The sequence below is a fragment of the Bactrocera neohumeralis genome, chromosome 4, assembly GCF_024586455.1.
Source record: "Bactrocera neohumeralis isolate Rockhampton chromosome 4, APGP_CSIRO_Bneo_wtdbg2-racon-allhic-juicebox.fasta_v2, whole genome shotgun sequence".
Taxonomy (NCBI): domain Eukaryota; kingdom Metazoa; phylum Arthropoda; class Insecta; order Diptera; family Tephritidae; genus Bactrocera; species Bactrocera neohumeralis.
In genome coordinates, this window is record NC_065921.1 from 89,388,486 (window position 1) to 89,412,486 (window position 24,001).

At 40.1% G+C, this 24,001-nt stretch overlaps 1 protein-coding gene across 7 annotated transcripts in view; it reads right to left on the reverse strand.

The window, feature by feature from the left end:
• Positions 1-16,915, reverse strand: part of LOC126754802 (hormone receptor 4) — a 156,128-nt gene extending 139,213 nt beyond the window's left edge. For all 7 annotated transcript variants that reach the window (XM_050466934.1, XM_050466935.1, XM_050466931.1 and 4 more), the window contains exon 1: positions 15,455-16,915. The gene's annotated coding sequence lies outside the window, so the exon portion shown is untranslated. The remainder of the gene's footprint in view (positions 1-15,454) is intronic.
• Between the last annotated feature and the right edge of the window lie 7,086 nt (positions 16,916-24,001).

Sequence of the window (24,001 nt, forward strand, 5' to 3'; positions counted from 1 at the left end):
AGGGCGGCAGGTATCCGTAAGTTCCGTTCGAGACTGGGCTACTTAAGGGCCCACAGTCAGGCTGGTCTTCAGCATGGGTGTCATGACACGTTGACCCAGCTCATTCCGTGCCCTCAATCATAGTAACGTTGTACAACAAACACCCAAATAAAAAGTCAGACCTTTAGCTAGATACCACCCAACTTCTACAGAGCTGGACTGTTACCAGCTTGCCCTTGCCTTCGTCGGAATATCTATTACCAATCGGCACCCTCTGGGAGGGTTCAGCAGGGGATTTTCGCCATTAGAGATAGATTCAGTGGGACCAACTTGTCAATAGACTAAATTAAGCAGTTGTCTGAAATAGCTATAGAGAATCATTCGTTAATTATTAGACTTCTGACGAGTCAAAACTTATGTTAAGCCTCGAGTAGAAACTAAAATTTATCCACATTGCCCCACATGGGTCGACTGAATTAGAAATCTACTAATGTGAAGCTTTAATGGAAATATTATTGCTTAGATATTAATAAAGTTAGAAATATCTCTTACCGCCCACCATTTGGTCCTGCAGAGCAGTGCGAGGTAAAAAGTTAATTACCCATTCACCGTTATAAATACCACACACTAAGTAGCACAGGTGATTGCAGTGGCTAATGAACGCAGGCCGCAGTATGAGCATGTGTGTGTATGTGTGCGTGTTGTTGTTGTTTCAACTTCAAAGCGAAATAATTATTTTACTACTTAATAACAAATAGAAAACTTTCGGCTCACAACTGCGCCGCGTTGCAAATCTCTTTCATCTGCAACACATGCTCACACACACACACACTCGCTTTCGGCTGCAAGAACTCCAAAGTTATTTAATAAATTTTTATGCATTTTTTGTTGCAATTTAATTAGGTTAATGGCTGCTGTTCAGTGAACGCTGCCAAGCACACAGAAACTAATTTAAGATTAATGTAAAATCACAGCGAACTTTCGAGAATGCAGACAGACAAATTACTTACATGTGAGCTGGTGTGCGTGCGTGTGTGTGTGTGGCTAATAAAAGTAATGACAGTATTTTGGCGCACAGAGTCCTCGACGACGCTCGGGCCGGCATTTCCCGAATTACTTCAATTATGTTAGCGGCAGTGTAAACCGAACCCAAGACCGATAAGCGACAAGCCACGCACAGGCGCACTTAAACTAGATGACCGGCTGCATGCTTAAGAAATCGTAAAAAGTTAGGCAATCTCAAGAGAGTGGGCATTAAGGCCAGTAATGCACCGCTAATGGTTCCGCGGGAGTGTAGGTGGGCGCGCGGCTGGCGGGGAGCTGCCCAGTGGTGTTGACTTAGCCAGCAGCGCGGACATTTATAAACTATCAGCGCAAACGCAACCCGGTGCAAGTGTGTGTGCGCGCTTCTCTATATATTTTATTAAAGTAAGCATGTGGCAAGGCGATCAGTTCATTTGATTACGCGAACTCGCATAATTATGCATTTTTATGAGGATTTTGTTTAAGTAGTTTACGATGGCGGGTGCAGCGCCCTCGCCAACCGCGCCACTTTCCCCTAACCCATACGCGCGCTCAGATTTGATTTGGTTTGGTGGACAAATGCTGAGTTGCTGTTGTTGTTGTTGCGCATGCTGTTTTATTGTTATTTTAAGCTGCAAGTGTAATTGCCACCGCACTTTGGCGACCGACTGGTGTCGCTGCCGTCATTTGCAGCCGCCACAATTTTACTGCAGCCGCCAAACGCTTGTCATAAAATGCCAAATGCTTAATTTTACTTTAATAGCGATTTTATTAATATATGTATGCGCTTGATTATTTCTTGTTAAGTAGACTTCATTTTTATTTGCTTAGCGTTTGGGTTTTAGTTCACTTTTTTCCCAATATTTTTTTTTGCAAGATTTTATTAGTGTTTTAAAAGCCGCCTTAGTGAAAAGTGTGTACTCGCATGCTGAGGCGGAAGTAATCGTTTATATAATTCTCTCTCGCTTCATTTCCTCGTTCGCTCATTCTCAGTATAGCCGCTCTTAACTATGGGTACTAAAAAAAACTTTAATTGTTCCGAATATTACGGAAATACAAAGCTAACTGATAGGTAACCAATTGTTATGAAGACTTAAATAAATATATCTCGAGGAAACTGAAAGAACTGATATAATAAATTCATGGAAGAGTTTATCCAGAGCTTGTTTTCGATACAAAGTTTGTCCGGAAAAGTAATAGAACTGATTTTCTTACACCGCGACTGTGTTTTATTCCTCCTGGACAAACCGGCAACCCCAAGTTTTACGCTACCGCAGCCGCTCTACAGTCCTGATGTGGCCCAACCGGACTTTTTTGTTTCCCTGCCTGAAAAGGCCAATGAAAGGCAAGCATTTTGAGGCGATATTCCGGAGAATGCCTTCCGTGGCGCCTTCAATGCTTGGAAATCGCGCTGGCAGCGCTGCATTAACGCTGACGCATCGACTCAGTCGTATTACTTTCCGGACAAGCCCTGTATATTTTTAAAATAATATTTATTATTACCAATGACAACCTCTTCACACACAATAACAATAATAACAAACATTGATATTATTCACTTAATACACACAACGGCGGCATTTAATATTAATTCACACTTTAAATAGATCAATGCCTGCCGATCTCTTAATTAGTGTCAGCTCAACCGCACGCCGCGCTGGCGCCCGAGCAGGCACTGATGTCAAAAATAATCAAAAACGCGAAATAAGACTCGATCACTTTCGTATGGACCATTTTCCCGCACAACAAAAAAATTGTCGTTTTAAGTAATTAACAAGCTAATTAAAAGTTTTAATTAGTTGAAGGCGGATCTCGTCAGCGGCAGAGAGCGTGTTTAGTTCAGCAGTTCCGTGCGACACACGCGCACATGTCAACATGCGCCTCGCATCGCGCTGTGAGTGATGCCATGTGTTGGCTGGATAATGATCTATTAGATACTTAGCTACCGACGTCGTTCATCATTATTGCCGCTGAGCGCTTGCCGTATGCGGCTTAGCAGTGTTACCGTTGCTGGCATAGGCGGCTTGCTTTGCCTTCATTAAGTAAGCGCGCTGCCCAGCACTTTCCCGCGCGCCACCGCTGCCCACACATATATGCGCGTGTGTGTGTGTTTGCATTTCACTTCTAATTCTAATTCCAATTCCGATTCTAATGTTAATTACAATTTCAATTCATTTTCGCCGCACTTAATTGTCAGCGCGTTCAGCGCTTAATGTTTTCGTAATGTTAAATTGCTGTCGCTTGCATGCGCGCATATACGCTCTCAAGTGTGAGCTCAGCGCTCGCGGTATTTCATTTTATTTTTTAATTATTTTTTTGTGATTCGGATCGCATGTTCAAAATTACTGCTTTTAACGAAAGCGAAATGAGAATTTAGCACAAAAACGCGATCACTTTCAACTTACACACCCACACGAATGCAGCGCGACACGCATGAGTGGCGACCGCGCTGACGTCGACGTCGCACTAATGTGCCTCGTTTCAATTAAAAGCAACAACAAGGCCAGCCAACATAAAAATGTCATTGGAATGCGCACATCACTCCGCTGGAGTTCGTGAGTGCATGCCTTTGCGCGCTTGTGTATGTGGGGTTGAAGTTGTTTGCTCGCGTTCGCTTCGCTTCAAGTACTCCGGGGAGATTCGTTTGTGAAGCTGTTGCTCTCCGCCTCCAGCTGCCGCAGCTAAGCAGGGAGTTTTGGTCTAAAGATACTGCATTTCTGGATGAGGGAAAAATATAAGTTCTCGCCATTCTCTCAGTAGGCAGTTGTAGTGGTGAAGCACTTAGTTGTTTGTTTATAAATCCAAGCGCTTTGCTGTTATGTTTCAACAGCTTTCTTAGCAATTTTTCGATAAATGGTAAGAGTTTAAGTGTCTGTTTCTGGAGCAAGATGATTCGCTCTCATATTAGCAACACATATATAACTGAGAACACTCTCTCATAGCGCCAAAAACCGACTTCTGCTTCACTTCTTTAGCGTGTATTCCAAAATCTTTCAACGGCTGGATCAGTGAGGATATATTCTTAAATAGAACAAGCAGATGCCTGACAGACTTAGCTTACAAGACCATTTGCGTTTTGACGCACCTTTCAAGGCAACCCCTTAAACCAACTTAATATTTACAGGAAAATTCCACAAGCTCCAAAAAATGTCTACTAAACTATCTGCCACTCAAAAGGTGCTTTCAATTCTCTAAAGACCCCATAACAAGTTAATTGGCGCGAGAACATTCTCAAGCCACAATGCTAATGAAGGCATTCCAGACACAAACGCTACAAAAACAATTTGTCATTAAATTTTGTGTGCTACTTAATTCTTATTTTTAATTAGCATTTAAACAATTTAAACACACTTATTGTTTTTGTAACCTATTTGAGTATCTGCTCATGTGCGCCTATAAAGACACACACATAAAGACGAGCAGGCGGGCGCTGACATTACATTGCATGATCGCTCACTAAATTAACCGACGCCAGCCACAATAAGAAAATAAAGAAAAAAGTCTAGAAAAAGCAACAACAACAGCGCGCGCACTTAAATGTGAGCAATTAAAATTCCACGCATTCTCCGCTACCGATAATTTACGCATTTTGTGCTCGTCTGCACCCACGCTTACATACAAATTTCACAGCGCAGCGCCTCGCGACATCACATCGCAACATCACGCGCGCAACAAGCGCTCACATCACCAGCTGGCTATCTGTGTTCTATCTGCTCACTCCATTCATTTATGCAACTTTTTTCGATTTCGAATGTCAACTTCTCCGTTAATGAAGTTATCAATTACTGAACAGTTTCCCCTTTTTGCTCACACGCTGACGTCAAAACGTCACGAGCAGCCGCCGTAAATTAAGTTTCGAGCCTCAGCTGCTGTGCTGCTGTCGTAATTTGCTGCGTACTTAAGCTAAGCGCTCATAAGCGACGGAGTTAGTTAATAAATTGGTATAAATTATTTTTAAAATGTATTGTATTTAATAAGCGACGACGAAAGCGTCAAACGCTGTGCTCATTATTGTCGACTACAAAAAGGCATTTCCGTCCGCTAACTCCCTGCATTGATTGCGGATCTCATGTGTTGAATCTTGTAACAATTATTATTGTTTCTTTTTTTAATTTTATTTTACATAACTTAAGTGACTTGAATACATTTTGACTTAACGGAAAGTTTTCGAAAGTCGCAATTACTTAATAAGTAGCTGATGGCAGGAAATGTTGGCGGCATTAGATAGCATAGCTTAGGGAGAACCTTCAAATGTTATAATTTAGGAGTTAGAAAAAGTAACGATAAAGAAACCAAAACCAATTTTTGAATGAAAATGTAGTATTAAGGGGCACAACTTGTATACAATTTTGAAAAAATCGTTTTCAAATCGAACTCTTAAATAGTTTAATAAGAGTTACTGCCATTTTCAAGGTTAGCCGCCTGATTCTACCAGTTCTTTCAGTTTATTTTTAAGCACTTTTTCTCGGAAAATTATTTCGAATTTGCTACAGTGATTACTCGAAGGGATATTACAACAAAAAATAATATAAACTTTAGCTGTCTTAGAATGGTCAATCTCTGAGAGATTGTGAATAGAACAAAAAACTGGTATAAATACATCAAACTGGTATAATAAAAATTTACCTTATACAGAAAAATTATTCAGATAATGAATCGAAAAAAACAACTGGTATAAATATCGTACTATATAGTAGTATAAATAAATTAAGCCCGCTTATATTTTAGTTGCCTTCAGTAGGTCAATCTTTGAAAGTTAGTGAATCGAACACCCTACTAGTATAATACATTTCGATTTTCCATCGAAAAAAAGTTGTCAGGTATAAATAAGTAAAATTGTTAAGTTAAACTGGTATAAAAAACGAAAATTTGGTATAGTAAAAATTTACCCTATACAGAAAAAAATTAAGATTGTGACTCGAACAAAAGACAGGTATAAATATAAGGATTGTAAACCGAAAAAATAACTGGTATAAATAAATTATTATAAATTGGTATAAATAAATTAAACTAGCTTTACATTCTAAAAATAGAGATTAGCTATTCTTCGATTGGCCTAGCTTTGGGAGATAGTTAGTCGAACAATCAGCTGATATAAGTCAGTGAAATGGGTTAATACAATTTGAAAAATATTTATATAAATTGGTAAAAATAAATTTAACTCGCTTTGCATTCTAAAAATCAGAGATTTCAGCTGTCTTCGATTGGCCTAACTTTGGGGGATAGTGAATCGAACATGCAGCTGGTATAAATACTTTAAACTGGTATAATAAAATTTGTTCTTATATATTAAAAGTATTCAGATAGCCAATTAGACAAATAATTGGCATAATCAAAAAGTATTCTAAAAAATGTCAACTCTTCCATACCAAACTATATTTTTAGGAACTATGTATATAGTTTTCAGCTGCAGTTGACTTTTTTCTTTTCTTAAAGTACTAAAATTTTTCTAAAAGTACAGTTTATGAAGTGGAAGAATTTACAATACTAAAGATTTTAGATTTTTTTCAAAACGTAAAAAAATTAAAAAAATATATCTCAACTAAGTTATGACGAATAATATAAAAATATTTCTCCGCGCGTTGTGGTCGTAATATCAGAAAACTTATTTTATTGCGAAAGGTTTATTATCACATATAAATTAATTTAAAATTACCGTTTATTGGCCTCCGACGGCAAATCGCGGCAGCTGTCCAATTCAGAAACGAGCAGTTGACAGCGACAATGGCAAAAGAACACGACAGAAATGCATAATACAACATTAATTTTACAAGCGACGAATAAACTAGAATAAAATAAGAATATCCAAGTACAAAAACAACAAGAAACCAAATTACTTGCAGCGGCTATATTTAATGGACACACACACACACACAAGCACACGAGTGACATGACATCAATTTTATTACGCATACACATGTAAATATACATATGTGTGAGTTTGTATGTGTGTGGGTGGCATTTTTATTTGAATTATGTGCTTATTATTATAATTCGCATTGTGCGCTTGATTACTTTTTCCACAAAAATACGACATAAAAATACGGCGATGCATTCATTTTTGCCTACTTGAGAGACAGCGAGCGCCGAGCGGCCACACCATAGCGCTCACAATCACCCACATACACACACGTCACCAACAACACCACGAAGGCGCATTGCACTTGCACAAAACTTTGTAAAACATTCGCATTGTTTGACTTTGGAAATGAAAATCAAATCGGCCGGCACCAGCACCAGCTGGACAGACAGCCGGCCAGCGCGCTGGGCAGCGGATTGCCGATTTGTGCGGGCTCCAAGGCAGCAGTGCTGGGATAGAGGCGTGTTGCGCATATTGTTATTGCTTCAGCCCCCAGGTGCTGTGCGGCGTCGAAAGGCAAGTGTCCAGTGCGCTGCCAACTGCTGGCAAACTTGTATGTGTGTGTGTGTTTGCGGTGTCACGTCAGCACACAGGTGTGTGACGGTGTGGATCCCCTTCTGCTAATCTCTGTGCTGCCAGCGCCTATCCATTTCGTTCATTCATTCACTGGAGTCGTTTTAGCGCCGGTGTTGACGCTGTCACTGCCGCTGCCGCTGCCGAGAACATCGCTTGCATTCGCAATTGCAATCACACATGCGCAAGCACACATATGGTTTGCGTTAATAGGGTGCTATTACAATTGCTGTTTTTGTAGTTGATTTGTTGTTGCGATAATTTTACCTCCCCAATGTTAATGATGCCCCAACACCAAAATAAATCTGTGCCATGGGGTTAAGTACGCGCAATTGCCGTTTCTACCGAGGTAACGGAGTCACCTACCGAGGTCCACATGCCAGTATATTAGTGCATACTTAATAGTACTTATGTGCATTTGCATTTATGGGCATTAATCGTAACACGACCAGCAGGAAAAGCTATGAGACACTGGAGAAATGGAAGTTAACCCACGAAAATGAACTTAATTTCGACCTGTCAGATAGAACATCTTAATTTAATAGTACATCAAGTCTTTATTTTTCAAAGTTTAATGTTTTATGAAAAAATACGAAAGGTCCACATAAGCCACTTCTTGAGAAACTATTGTGTTTGGCCTTTTAAAATAAGCTAAGAATTTGTTTGCTGTTCTCAAAAACCCACTAAGAAGGAATCAAAAGCACGAAACTAGTCTTCGAAGGCTGCTGGCCACAAAGTGTACAACTTTGCGTTAAATTTTGACAAGTGAAGTTTTCCACAGTCACCAAGCTGAGGCTTACTGCCTAAAACTAACAAAAATTTTGGGGTAACTAACTCATTTTTTTCTCTTTTTTAACATCAGAGTAGAGATATTTGTAATTGCATCATCAAACTTGCTGCTTCCATCATCAAACTCAGCGCCCGTTTTCCTACTGGGCGCATATGACACCCCACTTTTTGCAGCATGATTTACATATGATTACCGTTGATCAGTTTAGCATATTTACTCTCGTTGTTGTTGTTGCTTTTAGCGTGATTATTTGGATTAAAAGGCCGCGCGTCCCTCGGTCAGTCAAGCGCATATCCACCTGCGTTGCGCCAACCCACCGCGCGTCATACCGCAACACATCAGCGCGGTTTGCCTGCACCGCGCCGCGCTACACCATGTCGCGTTGCTGCCGCCACCAACGCGCCGACTGCACCGCTCCGCCGCCATTTGAGCAGTTGTCGCTGCCGTTGTTGGCGATGCGATCATTCGTGGCGTTGGCTCACCGCCTCATTTTGCTTGCCACTAATGATGTTATGATTATCGTTTTCGCTTGCATTGTTGTCAGCTCACTTTATTTCTAGCGGCCGGCTGTGTTATTGATGCTGCTGTTAGCTGTCATTTTATTGTCACTTTTTTAATCTATGCAGTTTTTGTAGTTGTCGCGCTTTTTGTTGCTTTCATGTGTTTTGTTTGCTTTGCATCTGCAATTTTATTGTTAAATGTGCTGCATTGCGGCTCAACTTGTTATATTAAATGGGTGTTTATTATTAATTTTTTGTTTAGTTTTTTTGTACTCGAGTGCATTTATGTGGCAATGATGCAAGCTGTGTGAGGTCGCCCTCGCCTGTGTGGCGAATTAGTTGGAGTTCATTAAAATTGCGCGACTTTGTTTAGAATAAAACATGTGATATACATATAAGATGATTTGATTAATTGTAATTACGGTGAAATATGAGCAGAAAGCAGCGGTAATTAAAAGATAATTTGCGACTTTTTATTGAACTCGGATAACGTCATTGGAACGGCCGACTTCGAACTGTGAGCGAAGTCCCGCTGAGACGCTTAATTTCGTCCAATTAAGTAGATTTCCTTGGGATTGGCGTTTCATCGCTTTTGAAAGTTCGCGCCTAATACAATTTTTGTAAGTTCTTCAATCTAGTTATTATATAAGGTAGGTAGAGTGGCTATATAACTAATGAAAATATTAAAAAAGTTAAGAATATGGTGTTTGAAAATTGTCAGACAAGTGTTAGAGAGACTACAAGTGAGCTCGACATCTCTCGCGGGTGCGTTCAAATGATTTTGGCGGATATTTTGGGTATACAAAGCGTTCTTGCTCGATAAAGCTGACTTTTTCTCAAAAAGAATCCCGTAAACAAATCTCTTTGAATATGTTTGAAAATGCGAAATGCGAATTGATCACACATTTGTAATATAAAGAGCATTATAACTGCCGTTAAGATATGGGTTTATGAGTTTGACATGCAAACCAGTCAACAATCATCGGAATGGAGGGAAAAAACGAGCCAAAGCCGCTCAAAAATCAAGGTGATACCCCATGTTTTATTCGATATTCATGAATTTGATCCGGTGGGACAGACGCTCAATTAAGAGTTCCATTTGGCCATTTTGGGACGTTTGCGTGTGAATATCCGTCGAAATCGGCCGGAATTGTGTAAGAACAATTCATGGATTTTACACGATGATAACACACCATCGCAGCAAGCCACGATTGTGACCGTATTAAAAGCCAAAACCGCAATGAATACCATCGATCAATCACCGTATTCACCAGATTTACTTTCGTGTGATTTTTCTTGTTCCCCAAGCTGAAATTGAAGCTCCGTTGAACCCGTTTTCAGTCAGTGGAAGAGATAAAACAAAATTCGCTGAAGGAGCGAAAGCGGTTTGACCAACCTAAGCTATCCTAAATTCTCAAGCGCCCCTTAGCGTACAAATTTTATAAACGAATTCCGACTAAATCTATGTTTTGAACGCTTTCAAAGGTCGGTAGTTTCTTTTAACGCTTTCAATAAACACAGTTCAAAAAATGTCAATATATCGTCACCTAAAATGCAAAATAACGTAAAATCACTTTTCATAAGTTTACAGGCGTAGAAAAAACGAAACAATAGAAACCATTCAAATTGAACCAAAATTTTAGTTTTGGTTATAAAATGGTTATATATTGGTTATATAATGGTTATAAATTGCTTATATAATGGTTATATAGTGGTTATATCTGACAGCTGCAGCTCAAAATTTTATGTTATATATATCTAAACTGATGAAGTGAAATATGGGCAATAAAAAACTCAATTTCGACCGTTTTGGTGATACGCTAATTTACATTTTAGGTAGAGATAAGTAGCTGACAACTTCAGTTTTTTCATTCCAACTAAAGATGTATCGGGTGCGGGGGGTTCAAACAAATTGAATCACCTAAAAAATACTATATGCTGCCATCATCGCCATCAAAAATTAAACATTTCAATTTCAGTTATTCTTTGCAGCTGCCACAGTTATCGATAATCGTTTTCATTCCGACCAAAAGCATGCTTCATGAATATTACTTACGTACGTGCTTCTTACTAAGTGCGAACAACTTGCAACAGGAACTAATAAATGGTGTAAAACCCGGGTAATTATCGCATTAATGCGAGGGTGTCCTAATTTAAATTGCAAATGCTTGGAAATCAAGCATTCCATACCTTCTATTTTCATTCATCAAACGCTCTTGGGAAATCGAAATCCGCTTTTACTAATTAATAATTAATGAGCACCTGCAGCACATACAAAGCGACATACGAACACATACGTTCGTGTAAGTAATCGCTAAATAATAACTGTATAATTTTCGCCTGCCCGCTCGCCGCGCACCGCTTGCCGCTCTGCAATCATTAGCGCATTGCCCTTAATATCAATGATTGCGGAGCTGCGAATGTGCAAATTCCACTTGCAGCGCATTGAGTTACGGCTGGCAATGCTAACTAAGAAGCTTCTAGCAACAATTTATTACATATTAGATTTAAAATGCAATTGGGTTTTTTGTTATTGCTACTATTGTTGTATATTTTCCGCTTTTTATGCACCTTTTTCTGCCTCTCCAATCTTGTAATTAGAATAATTAGTTGCATTAATTGTAATTAATAGAATGATTAACTCTTGCATTATACAAAATGTAGTTTGTTTCAGGCAACGCACACACACACACGCGCGCATATTAAGTAATTTGCTGTGTCGCTTGCGTCGTTGGTGTGTGAAAGAGCACAACACACAGCGACAGTAATTAAAATTAAATGGTAATTCTAAATATGTTTTCAACTACTTTTTTCTCTATTTTTTCTATTATAACTTAATTATGCCGAACAATTGCCGCTGCGGCAAGTTAGTAATGCAAGTGTAATGGCAACAGCGGCAAGCAGCGCGCTGCTACTTAGTGAGAAGTCAATAGACCCGACTTCAGCTGACACTGGCTGGCCTTCAACTTTGAAAACTAAACAAACACATGCAAATAAATCTAAATGCACACTCACACATTCACACATGCATGCTGGAGCGTCCAAAATAAGCGACGCTTTGTAAATTAAGCTGCTCTTGCTGTTGCTGTTGTTGTTGTCGTTGCAGTTGTCACTTTAGCAACTAGCGCGCTTTGCATGCGAATTGCATTTTTATAGCAAATTGCGAAATTAATTACAAGTGTAAACAGCGCCGAGCATATTTTCGAGCTGCCAGCAACTTTTGTATGAAAAAGTATTAAATTTGCTGTTCATTGACTCACGACGCTCAAACAGCGGCCATTTTTCACGGTAATTACCGTAATTAATTTGCATTTGAAACTGAATTTGAAGTTTTCATTCACTTTTCATATTTTCGCAACAAGTTAAGCTGCGGTTTGGTGAACGCCAAGAAATACAACTTCAAAATTAAATATCTAAATAAAATTGTGTAATAATTAGCGCTAGTTTTTGGTTAAGATTCTTTCGACAAATAACATATGTAATTAAAAACAAAAACAAGAAAACTATTAATTTCGTTTGCACTGAAGCTACCCTTTACATACCCTTTACAAACCTTAGAAGAAATTTGAATGTTCCGTTTGTACGGTAGCTATATGCTATATTTACTCGATCTGAACAATTTTGCCAGAGATTGAATTATTGCAATAGAGAATAATCCATACCAAAATTTGTTAAGATATCTCTTCAAACAATAAGGTTTTCCATATGAGGTCTTGAGTTGGCTCGTTCCGTTTGTATGGCAGCTATATGCTTTAGTATTCCGATCGAATCAATTTCTTTAGAGATAGCATCGTTATCTTAGATAATAACTTGTACCAAACTTCGTGAAGAAATCTCGTCAAATAAAAAAGTTTTACATACAACCACTTAATATCGATCGTTCAGTTTGTATGGCAGCTATGTGCTATAATGGTCTGAACTGAAAGATTTCTTCAGAGATTGTAGCGATGCTTTAGAAAATAAGTTGTGCCAAATTGTGTGAAGATGCCTCGTCAAATGAAAAAAATCCCTTACAGGAACTTGATTCCGATAGTTCAGTTTGTATGGCGGCTATATGCTATAGTGATCCGATATCGGCGGCTCCGGCAAATAAAGAGCTACTTTAGGAGAAAAGAACGTTTGCAAAATCTCATTTCGATATCTCAAAAACTGATGGACTAGTTCGCGTGTATGCAAACAGACGGAGAGACGAACATGACTAAATCAATTCAGCTCGTTAAGCTGATCTTTTATAGTATGTACGCAACTAGAACTTTGGTTTGTACTCGATCTAGAGATTACTATTCGTTACCAATCTCTTGTAGTTTTTGTAGTTCGCAATGGATAGAAAATAATAAGGGTAAATTTTCAAGACCTCATACCACCTTGCATTCTTTAAAAGCGTGAGACATCTCACAGCGCTTCATGATTTCCATTCCATTGCTCTCCGTAATGATAAAAGCCTAAAATTGAAGTTTGGAAATCGGAAAAATCGGAACATATTCTATCAATGGCGGTGGAAGCGATCGGTGACTCGCGTATGCAATAAATTTAGGACTTTTAAGAAAATTGTAAATATTCAAAATGAAAAAAATTTGGCATTCAGTTTTCAAAAAGTGTGAAATTTTGAAAAAACCTATTTATTTTTAATTTTTCATTTCCTAAATTTTTTGCTCTTTTTTGTTGATTGAAGGTCATGGTACGGAGTATATTTTGTAGCTTAACTCGAATCTATTATTTGTAGGTTTCATTCTCGAAGTAGTTCGGAATCACTTCAACAGTGGAGGACCTTTGTTTAAAGCACCATCGGAGATTTCGTTCATTTACTCATTATTCATTAATTAAAAAAAATAAATTTTGAAATTCATGGTTTATTTTAAGTTATGGTTTTAAATGTCAGTGATATGTAAAACCAAAAATTCAAAATTCCTTTATATTTTTTTGGCGTTTTAAAAATTTGTTATACTACTGTGATACTTCGCGTATTTTTCGAATCGGTAAATTTTTTTTCTGTAAGTTGGTAGTAATGTTAGTGACATCTATCCTAAATTTCTAAAAGTGAATTCTTCGATTTCTACTATGTCTGAATTTATTGAACAAATAAGTGCGATAATACACCATCTCATACTGCATTGGTTATTCGTGATCATTTCGCCACATTTTCAACTAATATCGTGCCGCAACCACCACATTCGCCTGATTTACCTTCGTATAACTTCTGGCTATTCAGCAAATTCACATGACCACTCCAAGGAAACCGTTTAGACTCAATTGAGGATATAAAAGCTGAATCGAAGAAGGCTCTGATCGCCATCACGACGGAGGATTTTTCCAAGTGCCATAATGATTGGAAAATTAGTTGGCGTATTGCAGCTGGAGGGGATTACTTTGAAGGAGATGAAATGGACAAAATTCACCTTTCAATTTGATTACAGTAGTATGTAATACTTTAATTATAAGAGTAAAATGTTTAGCTCGTACTTTTCAAACTAAATATTTTATAAATAACATAATTGTCCCTTTATATCTTCACCTAAAATGCAAAATAATGTAACCTCACTTTTCAAAACGATACAATAGAAACCACAAATGTTGAAAAAAAGTTGAGGTTTGGTTATATATTGGTTATACCTGTCAGCGTAAGCTGAAAATATTTTACAACATACTATATGGGACCTGGTCTACGAAAAAGGGCTTAGGTGTCAAAAAAAAGGAGAACAATTAATGAGATAACGAGAAACTGACGATTATTTTTAACAGCTTTTCCCAGAAAACTAGTTTTAGCACGTTAGCCCCTTTTCGTAGACCAGGTCACATATATGCAATATGACGTAGGGAATCGTAAGCAATTAAAATCTCAACGATATACTGGAAAGCATTCACTCATGCCATTTGAAATTATTAATAAATGTTAAAATTCATTTCAAAAATTCTGTTTCTGCAACATTTTTCAAAATTTAAAATTTCAGTTAGGAACACTCTAATGTTTTCAACTATTATGCACCGAGCTTACTTAAATATTGAAGTATCTTAAATTTGTAAGGAAAAGACCAAGGCCAAAGCTCAATACCAGGGTTGCGAATTTTTTTATCAAAAAATTTGTATTGAAAATCATTTTTATTTTAATACCGATGTTGACCTCATTTTGCGATTTTTTTTGTTCAAAAATTTTTGTATCGAAAATTAAATTGTTATCTTTTAATTCTTATGATGGAATTAATCTTTTTATTTTTTAATTGAGATAAACACTTTTTTATTTTTTAATCACGGATGTGTGATTTAAAATCAAAAATATAATTTTTTTGAGTAGCATGAAGTGCGCAAACGCGCAAGAATCTAGAACAAATTATATTTTTTATCTCAATTTCAAGCTTAGTATTAGAATGTTTCTTTTTTTATTTTTCAATCCTGTTAAAATTCGCATCTGTCTGTTAAATTCGTGTCAAGCGCAAGCATCCTAAAAGATGACTATTTCTTTTGGGCCTAGGAACGGAACTCCATCTGGTATCGCAAAGGAAAAACTGGTCTATGCGAGGCGTACTGACCTATCTGTTTAACCTAACCATAACCTAACCTAAATTTTTATCCGTTTTTTGGAATAAAAATTATTTTAATTATTTTATTTATTAATTAATATATTTAAATGTTGATTTCATCATTTCTTTTTAACATGGCTTGCAACCCAGCTCAATACTGCGCTTGATTATAAAATTTAAATAACGCTGAAACATTATATTCAAAAAAACTTACCTCGACTTGATGTTTTTAATGAAATTGGAGATTTTCGGCATACTTTTGCATATTTTTCAGGATAAAACTGTTCAGCGGAGATTGGTTTTCGTAGCTTTTATTGCAAAAAGTTTAAAATTATTTCTTGAAAATCTTTTTAAAGTGTAATTATTTTATTATACAAATCTTGAATATTCATAATATTACTAAATATTACTTTTATTTTTTAGCGCACTTGTTGTTTTTGCATTAGTTCACCATGACGCGACAAAAATTGTTTATTTCCAACTTTCTTGCTCGCACTTTGTTGTTTTTGTTTTCGAAAACTATATTACGCACAGCGCTAATTAGCGCACACTGTTTAATTTCAAAAAATTTCACTTTGCAACTTTTGGCATTTTCGTTTATCCTTGCGCTGTGGCACTGGCCGAGTGGGGCGCTGCTTGTCTCATTAAAATGCGGTCACTTTCTCGGCTCCAAAAATGCGTTGGTGCACCAGATAATTGCTATTACTCACATTTGTTGTGTTGCGCGCTTTCCGTTTTGTTTTTAATAATATTACTTGCTCTTTGTTGTTGCTGTTTTTGTATTTTAAAATTTTCCGCCACATGCACACAAATTAAATTTATAAATTTCTTCGTTTTAAAAAAATTCGTTGCCTGCTATTTTTGGCGAAACGCATTGCTGTTGGCTACCTGTGCGCCTCCGCGGCAACATCTCAGGCAGCGCTGGCGTTATTAGTGGCAAGTATGGCAGCGGCAACAACACGGCTATCGCATTGCTGCAATTTATCAATCACTTTCAACTGCCACATGCAATTAATCACGGCGATTGCTGTGATCGTAACGTAACGGTGCTGTTACTGTTGTTGTTGGCGATTGTTGGAGCGATTTTTTGTGTTTGCGTCTTATTTGTTGTTGTTTTTTTGTTGCTAAATTGTTGTTAGTTCGAATTGGTAGCAAAAGTTGGCGCTAAGTGGCTGTTTGTTGGCGTGCAACGTGTGATCGTTATTGTTATTGTTGTTGTTTGGAGCTATTAATATTTAATGCACGCTTTTTTGAGTGTACTCGCAACAAATTTAACGGCGTCGACATGCAAAACAAAGCTCGGCTCAAACACACACACACGTACAAACACACGCTTAAACTGCACTTGCAACGCCAAAACAGTTGTAACGGTCGCGCGGTATGGCTTAAAAATTCAAATTGTCACTTATTAAAAACACGCGCACCGCATCACAGGAATATTGCAGCGCCAATATGTTCCACTAAACACTACTTCATCACACACACAGACACAGGCGACTTGCCTCAACTTGCCGCACAACAAAATATTTAATTATGCTACTTATGCAATTACTAGCTGTTTAATTTTGAGCTCGCTACGCCGAGATGGTAATCGGTTCACATGCGAGTTCCAAATGTATTCACAGTTCAGCGATGGCTTCAAGAGTCGTCCGTGCGAGTCGTACGAGCAGGCAGAGCGCCGTCTAAAGACTGAGCAGCGCTGCCAACTCGCAGGCCGCCTGTGCCCGCTTGCTGCCTGTCGGCCGACGCGCGCTGCCGCTACGCTGCCGTGGACCCCCCAAAAGAAACGCCAGCAACGCGTTGGCAGCGCTAACAGCAACAACACTAATAACAACAATTAAATCAGCGCGCACACATGCATACAACATTTCGACTTACAACAAACACGTTAAGTGGACAACAACAACAATTAAAAGCAACCACATTAATATGACAGCAGTTAAAAAACGAGCAGCAGGCACGACAGCCAGCCGAACGAACGAGCGCTGGCAAGCAAAACGAACAACGTGCCAACGAAGTCTCCGCTGCCACGAGTTGTTGCTGTTTTGTGTGTGCGATAACGACGTCGCCGCGCTGCTTAGTGCTTGCCACACAGCAAAACGAACACAACCGAATGCAAATGCCCGTGTCGAACGAATGAGCAACGGCAGGCGGCAAACAAAGTAAAGCAAAATACAACGCTGCCGAAGAATGAATTTCGGCGCGACTACGACAAGACGCACGTTCGGGCGGGCGGCGCTGGTGTTGGTGGTGGAAGCGCAGCCGCCGGCCAACAGCAGACCAACAAACCACCCACTCTACGCCGCTGCTGCTAGCGATGCGCTCTCTCCGCTAAGAACGGCCAACAGCTGTGTTAGCTTAGCTGAGAGCGAGCGAATGCGTGCGAGAGCGAACTAACGGCAAAAATACGAAAAAAACATAATGACGTCATTAATTGAGGCGGTTGTGCAGCGCGCTAATATACAAATGGGGCGCTCCCACAACGAGAGCTGCGCCGGCATGTGTGTGTGTGTGCGTGTGAGGCGCTCATTAACTGTGTACAACATTGTTGTTGCCACAGCCCCAAATAACTCACTAAACAGGCAGCGTGCAAGAGTGGGGAACTATCACTGCGCCAGCTTAACGAAGACTTGGCGCGGCAGTAGCGAAAGAGAGAGAGAGAGCGAGCTAAAGAGCAAATAAACGCGGCAGTTGCTCAAATTCAGTCTTCTTGCTGGATGCCAACGCAGCCGTTGGCGCTTGTGGAGTCTCTGCTGTGCGCGTGTGAAAGCTGCGCTCCCCTTTTGTTTATTTCGCTCTCACGGCGTATGTTGGCGCTCGCTGCCGGCGTATGTGAGGTGCCAAATCCGTTTGGCGCGCAATAAGAGCAAATAATTGGAGTGCGAAAAACTATAATCAATTTTATAATTTTCATAATTTTTTACAATTGCGTTCGCTGTACTTTTGTTTCCCTTTTTGACTTTTCGCACTTTTTGCAACAAATCCACACACGCGGATATATACACACACACACATACATATGTATGTGGCCACTTAATGTTTCGCAACATTTTCAACCACTATTTTTTAATCCGCGTATGTGCACACATGCACACATGCACATTCCACCCCCATTGTTTCTATTTTTATTGCTTTCCCTCTACTTATGGCCATTAATGATTTGTTGTTGTGCGCTGCGCCGTGTCGCTTCCACACTAATTACACGAAAAAATATTGGTTGCAAGAAGGGTTGCGTATCGCTGATAAAAAATGTCGGTGTAGCCTTTGCGGGTCGCGTGGCGCGCGGGGTAGCGCTGTCAGTGTCGGCAAATGCATAAATGACAAATGCACTTTGGACACACACTCACACACACGCACACATGCGAGGCAACACATGTGTGTTATGCTCTTTGTTATAATTAGAAAATAAGCGACATTCGAGCATAATCAATTGGTAATCGGAAAACCCGGTGGCAATGCGGAGACTGTTGGCATAAAAAACGATATTGATTTCCATTAGATACACATATCAGCATTAGCGGACTTAGAACTATTTGCTTGCCACATATGCGCATGGGTGTATGAGGGTCCCGATTTTGCGTATGCAAACAAAAAATCACTTTTGGTAATTTCAATTTTAATGATTTTAAATTAAAAAGGGCAAGAGTGGTCGTGGAATGGATGGAATGGGATTGAAGGGTGGGTTTGGTGATATATTTAATGCGGGGAATGGAAGGGGCGGATTTTAAAGTTTGTGTTAAGCTCTCACAAATCAGAAGCGATGGTAGACTAAGTGGTTGTCTCGCCGAACCTTTAAGGGGTTACATGGGTTTCTTCTGGTAAAAAAACCAGCATCTTCTCAACAATGAATAGTTCTTGAGAAATCCCAGCAACCAACTTTGAAAACACAGTCTCGAGAAAAACGCTTTTAAAGTCGGCGCATTTAGCCTTGCTAGCCTCGAGCGCACAAGTTCTCTACAGCCTTGAGAACTCAGATCAAACTCCGAAAATATTACTCAGATCAATTTGGAAATTTAAGACAGTATGCTAGAAGTGTTGTAGAACTTAATAAGATAATAAAAAAAGTCGATTATTTGAAACCCGTAAGTCCATTTAACCCCTTAAAGCGAAATTTCTAGAAGAGTCAGTGACCATGTGCTAAGATGAGACGGTGAAAGTGTCCATGATACAACCTCCTTTCTCCAACTATTCTATCAAAAAAGCAGGGAAACGTAATTTTATTCATTCTTGTTTTAAAATATATAAAACTTAACATAATTGGGACAACGCAAGGTAATATTCAAAGACCAAACATCCGACCTGTGAATCTCTACTCAGTCAGTGAGACTCACAGCATCGGAATTTCGTCATTGAAAGTCGCTTAGCACATTCTCCTATAAATGACTTACATCCAACGAAAGACAGTTTGTGGTGTAAAATCAACGAAATGTTGTAACGCCGCACAATGAAGTTTATGAGGAGCAGCCGTGACTCTGATTAGCTAAGACTATAGATGAGAATTCACCCAGCGGGCAGGCGGTAGAATTTACCCGCGATAAGGTATGCCTGTCGTAAGAGGTGACTAAAATCCATAAGCGCTATGTTTGTATTTTTGGCCTGCCTAGAAATTTCAGCACAGTTCTTGTCACAAGTATTGCTATAATACTCTGCCTGAAATGCTATTATAGACTTCGAATGAGATTCCTTCTAATGGAAAGACATTTGAAGTTAAAGCGATAAATGTCACCAGTCATTGAGTTGTGCGGCTCTCAGCTGGTGGTAGCAAAAGCTACAAAGTCTGACCGGGGACTTAAGTATGGTACCTCGAGGAGCAGTTAGTCCTTTCAGTTCGTTCCAATCTGCTAATTGGGTTTGGCGCTTTGAGGAGATTCGTGGTGGCTGAGGTTTGAACCTAAAGGCAGGTGGGATTGAAAAATTCAAGTGACCGGATGCCGGACCCACAGCACGGTAGAAGTTTTAGATCGGCCTCAAACCCGACTAAAGGTGGAAATGGTATCCCTTCCACCTGACCATTTGGAACTAAAAAATACGTGCAAAAAACATTTATTACTTGGGACGCTGTTAAAAACGCCTTGTATTGATCTATGCGCAATGTGAGGTTAGGCCATCGCCGGTAGGTACTCACGTAAATCACAACGATTATTGTAGATGGAAAAACCAAAACTTTAGCATTTGGACTATGACTTGGAGTAATTTCTCAGTAAGAAGCAGCCTGGTGCTTTAACTCTTTTATACTTAGGTAGTTGTTGTTGTTTTTGTAGCGTCAGAAAACGTTCCTGAAGTAATTTCGAGGAATGGGGCTTAATGGACAGCATTGGCCGAACAGAAGTCCTGGTCCATTTCGAATGTCATAGAAACGTTTTTTTTTATACTTAGATTTTTCGGCTGCCCTAGAGAAGTACGTTGCCACCCCTTAAAGAATCGTTATTGCAATTGACGATGGCACTTCGGCAGACCAATTTGTATCAAAATAATTTCAGAAAATACTCATTAGACTTTCGGACTGCCATTAGCTGGACACCCACCACAAAATGGTATGAGAAACTTCGCACAACATCAAACAAAGGCAGCATTATTGCTCGGCACAAAATCAACATTTCCAAAGACAACTCGACATTTGCCAAAATGTCAATCATCGCTTCCGACACTAACAGAGAATTAATGGGGTTCAGTACTCTCTCTACAACATATTGCAGCTTCTTGCCTAGGTCATCATCATCTCAGCGCTACTACACCGCCAAAAAACTCCAATTTCTCTAATATGTTGGTACACTGACGGCTGAGCTGCCGTGTCCAGCTAGCCACAGCCACACTGTCTGACTGTAGACATCCTGCAACGGCACATCTACTTATTTTAAATAAATATTATTGACTACATCCACGACAGCATTCTCCGAATAGCGAAGCCATTGAACTGTTTCTCCGTCGATGCCGACTCCGCCTCACTCCGCCCAAAACAACGCTGACTCATCCTCCCCGCGGCTGCATTAATTTCCTTCATATGTGTAAATATACATGCGCCTGTATGTGTGTGAGTGTGTGTAAACACGGAATAAGTTTAAATTATGCTTGCTCCGAATTATTATGCATCTACATGGCTGTAGCCGCTGTTCGTCTTCCAGTGTGTCCGTCTGCAGTTTGCCTATTTCACTGCTACCTTTTGGTTTCCTCGGTCGCGTATGCAACTTGTAGTTGCACTAATTCACATTTGATGTTCCTCGAATGCGTTTGGTCAATGAGGTTATCCGATACTCATAGTCCAAACCGACTCATTGCCTGCGCTACCAACAGCAACAGCCTCAGAATGCCATGCAGCAAGCAGAGGCTCCCTGCAACTTGGCAAATGTCGGCATGCCCTCACTTCTACTGCGCTATGCCTCTATGCTGGCGGCGTAGTGACTTGATGGCCACTTGTTGGCTCAGCTGTGTGGACCCCCACACCTCACCCGCTGCTTCTTGACTCGAGCTGAGTTGGCCCAGACAATTGAACAGCACATCGTCAATTTGGTGGTTTGTTGTTGTTCATCGATCGCCTTTGGCATGAGCAGACTTGACTGCGCTTTGTCTTCTTCGCGGCGATTTAGTGCGCTTTGCAGTTTGCTGTTTTATTGTGCTTCCTTGTGACTTTGATGCGCGGCGATTTGTTGTGGTAGGTCGGGTGGTTCTGCACTCCCGCGTCTCCCATACTACTTGCTGTGCGGACTTGGAGACGGTTGCGTTGCCCACAAAGTGCACATGGAAATAGATTTTCACTAATTTTTCTCTTTGCCACTTTGCTAGGTGTCAGATTTGTCTTATCGCTAATTTTAAGTGTTCAAAGACTTTCCATATTTGGCTTCAGCGACTTCGGTGCTCTTAACCAGCACAAATTGCAATGATTTTATTTTGTTTTCGCCATCCTCTGGCGGGAGTTAGGCCAAGAAAAATATGCATTTTATTTCGTTTTCGTGTTGCCAGCGGCACTCGCATAGCGGCCGCCACAAATTAAGAAGGAACACAAAGCGCATTAGCCGAACAACAAAACCAACTTTGGTAACAACATTAAAGATTACCGTTAAACGTTTGTCACTCCAGTCATTTTTGTTGGCTCACCTACCGAACGGCGACCAAAAGCATTCGTGGCATCCGATCGGCCGCCTGTGTTGTCACTGCCAGCTCTTGTCCCGTCCGCCAGCTTGACCGTTCGCTGCCGTCGAGCCGCACGCTCCGTAGTATGTGTGTGCTGCGCGGGTCGCAAACGCCACCACTTCGCTCTAATTTATGTTATTCGACTCCATGCCACCTTCACCATATTGCTGTCATTGTTGCCTACTGGCTCGCTGTCTGCTGCCTAACTGACTTTCTCGTCCGCATATTCGTTCGTCCGTCTATTCGCCTCTGCCAGTGCATTCTTGCGTCCAGCGTCCGTTGTGAATTTAGCACGCGCCCTGCGGCAGTCTTTTACTTCATCTATCCGGCAACGGCAACTAACTTACCTTGCAACACTGCGTACCAACCCCCTCGCGCATAGCTCGTACGTTTTCCTACTCAGCTCGCAGCTTGTTTGTGTTGGCAGCTTGGCTGAGATGCTTGCTCTTGTTGCTGTTATTGTCATTTGTCGAGCTCTAAATTTGAAATTAACGTTACTGCAAATTTATAAGCCAACTGCTTAGAGCCTTCTTTGCATTCAACCCATCTAAACAGCCATCCGTCTAGTGGACCACACGTCTCAACCGTCGGCTCGTCTCAGCTACGCGTGGAGCCAAGCTTGTGCCAACAACTAATTTTGTTATGTTTCTTCAAGGCTTTAATCATTCCATTCGTCGCATTCGACGTCTTCGCCTAATTCTGCAAACACCGCCCGCTCGTCGTCGACTCCTTCGCAGAGTCTCATGCAAAATAATGGTTCGATGTGGACACACACGCCGTTCGTCCAAATACCCGTCTGTCCACTTTGGCATCGTCCGAGGCCGAGCCCGACTCTCTCAAGCAGCATCACGGTGTAAATATGTGCTCTCCTCAAGTAGTTGTTTATGCTGCGCCCATTGTGGGCATTGGTTATGGCTATTGTTGTTGCCAACAAACATAAACATTCATAAAATTCATGTTGCAATTGCATTATGCCGTGGCGCTGTCTTGCTCTGCTCCACTCGTCTCGACAATTAGTTCAACGGCATGTTGTGTTGTGTTGTGTGGTGTAAATGTTGTTGGCAGTGTTGTTGTTGTGGTACTGTTGTAGTGTACAAATGATTTAGTTTTGTTGTGGCTTCGCTTACTTCGCTCCGTTGGCTGTTAGGTTGCAACCATGTGCTCTTTGTTGTTTCATTTATCTGCTATTCGAAAATTCTGTAGGAAAATTAGGGAAGCAGTCCCTATGTTGAGGTCCAGTAAGCTAACAGCGGATATATGTATAATAATATATTAGATGTAAATGTATAAGGGAACTGAGGTAGAGTAGGAAAATATGAGAGTCCAAGTGAAAGGTAACCTATTACTAGGTTATCCTATCCAAACCAGTTTTGTGGCTTATTTATATGGAAGTAGAATACTCCAGGTGTCAAACGATCTTACCATGGTCATCTGGGTAATATGACTTGGCTGAAAATTCTTCATAAAGACTGCTTAAACGGAACCTTTGTTGAGGTCCAGTAAGCTAACTGAAGATATGTATTGATATATAAGTTTAAGGGAACTGAAGTAGAGTGGGAAAATATTAGAGTCCGAGTAATAGGCAAGCTTTTACTAGGTTATCCTATCTACACCCGTTTTTTAGGTTGTTTCT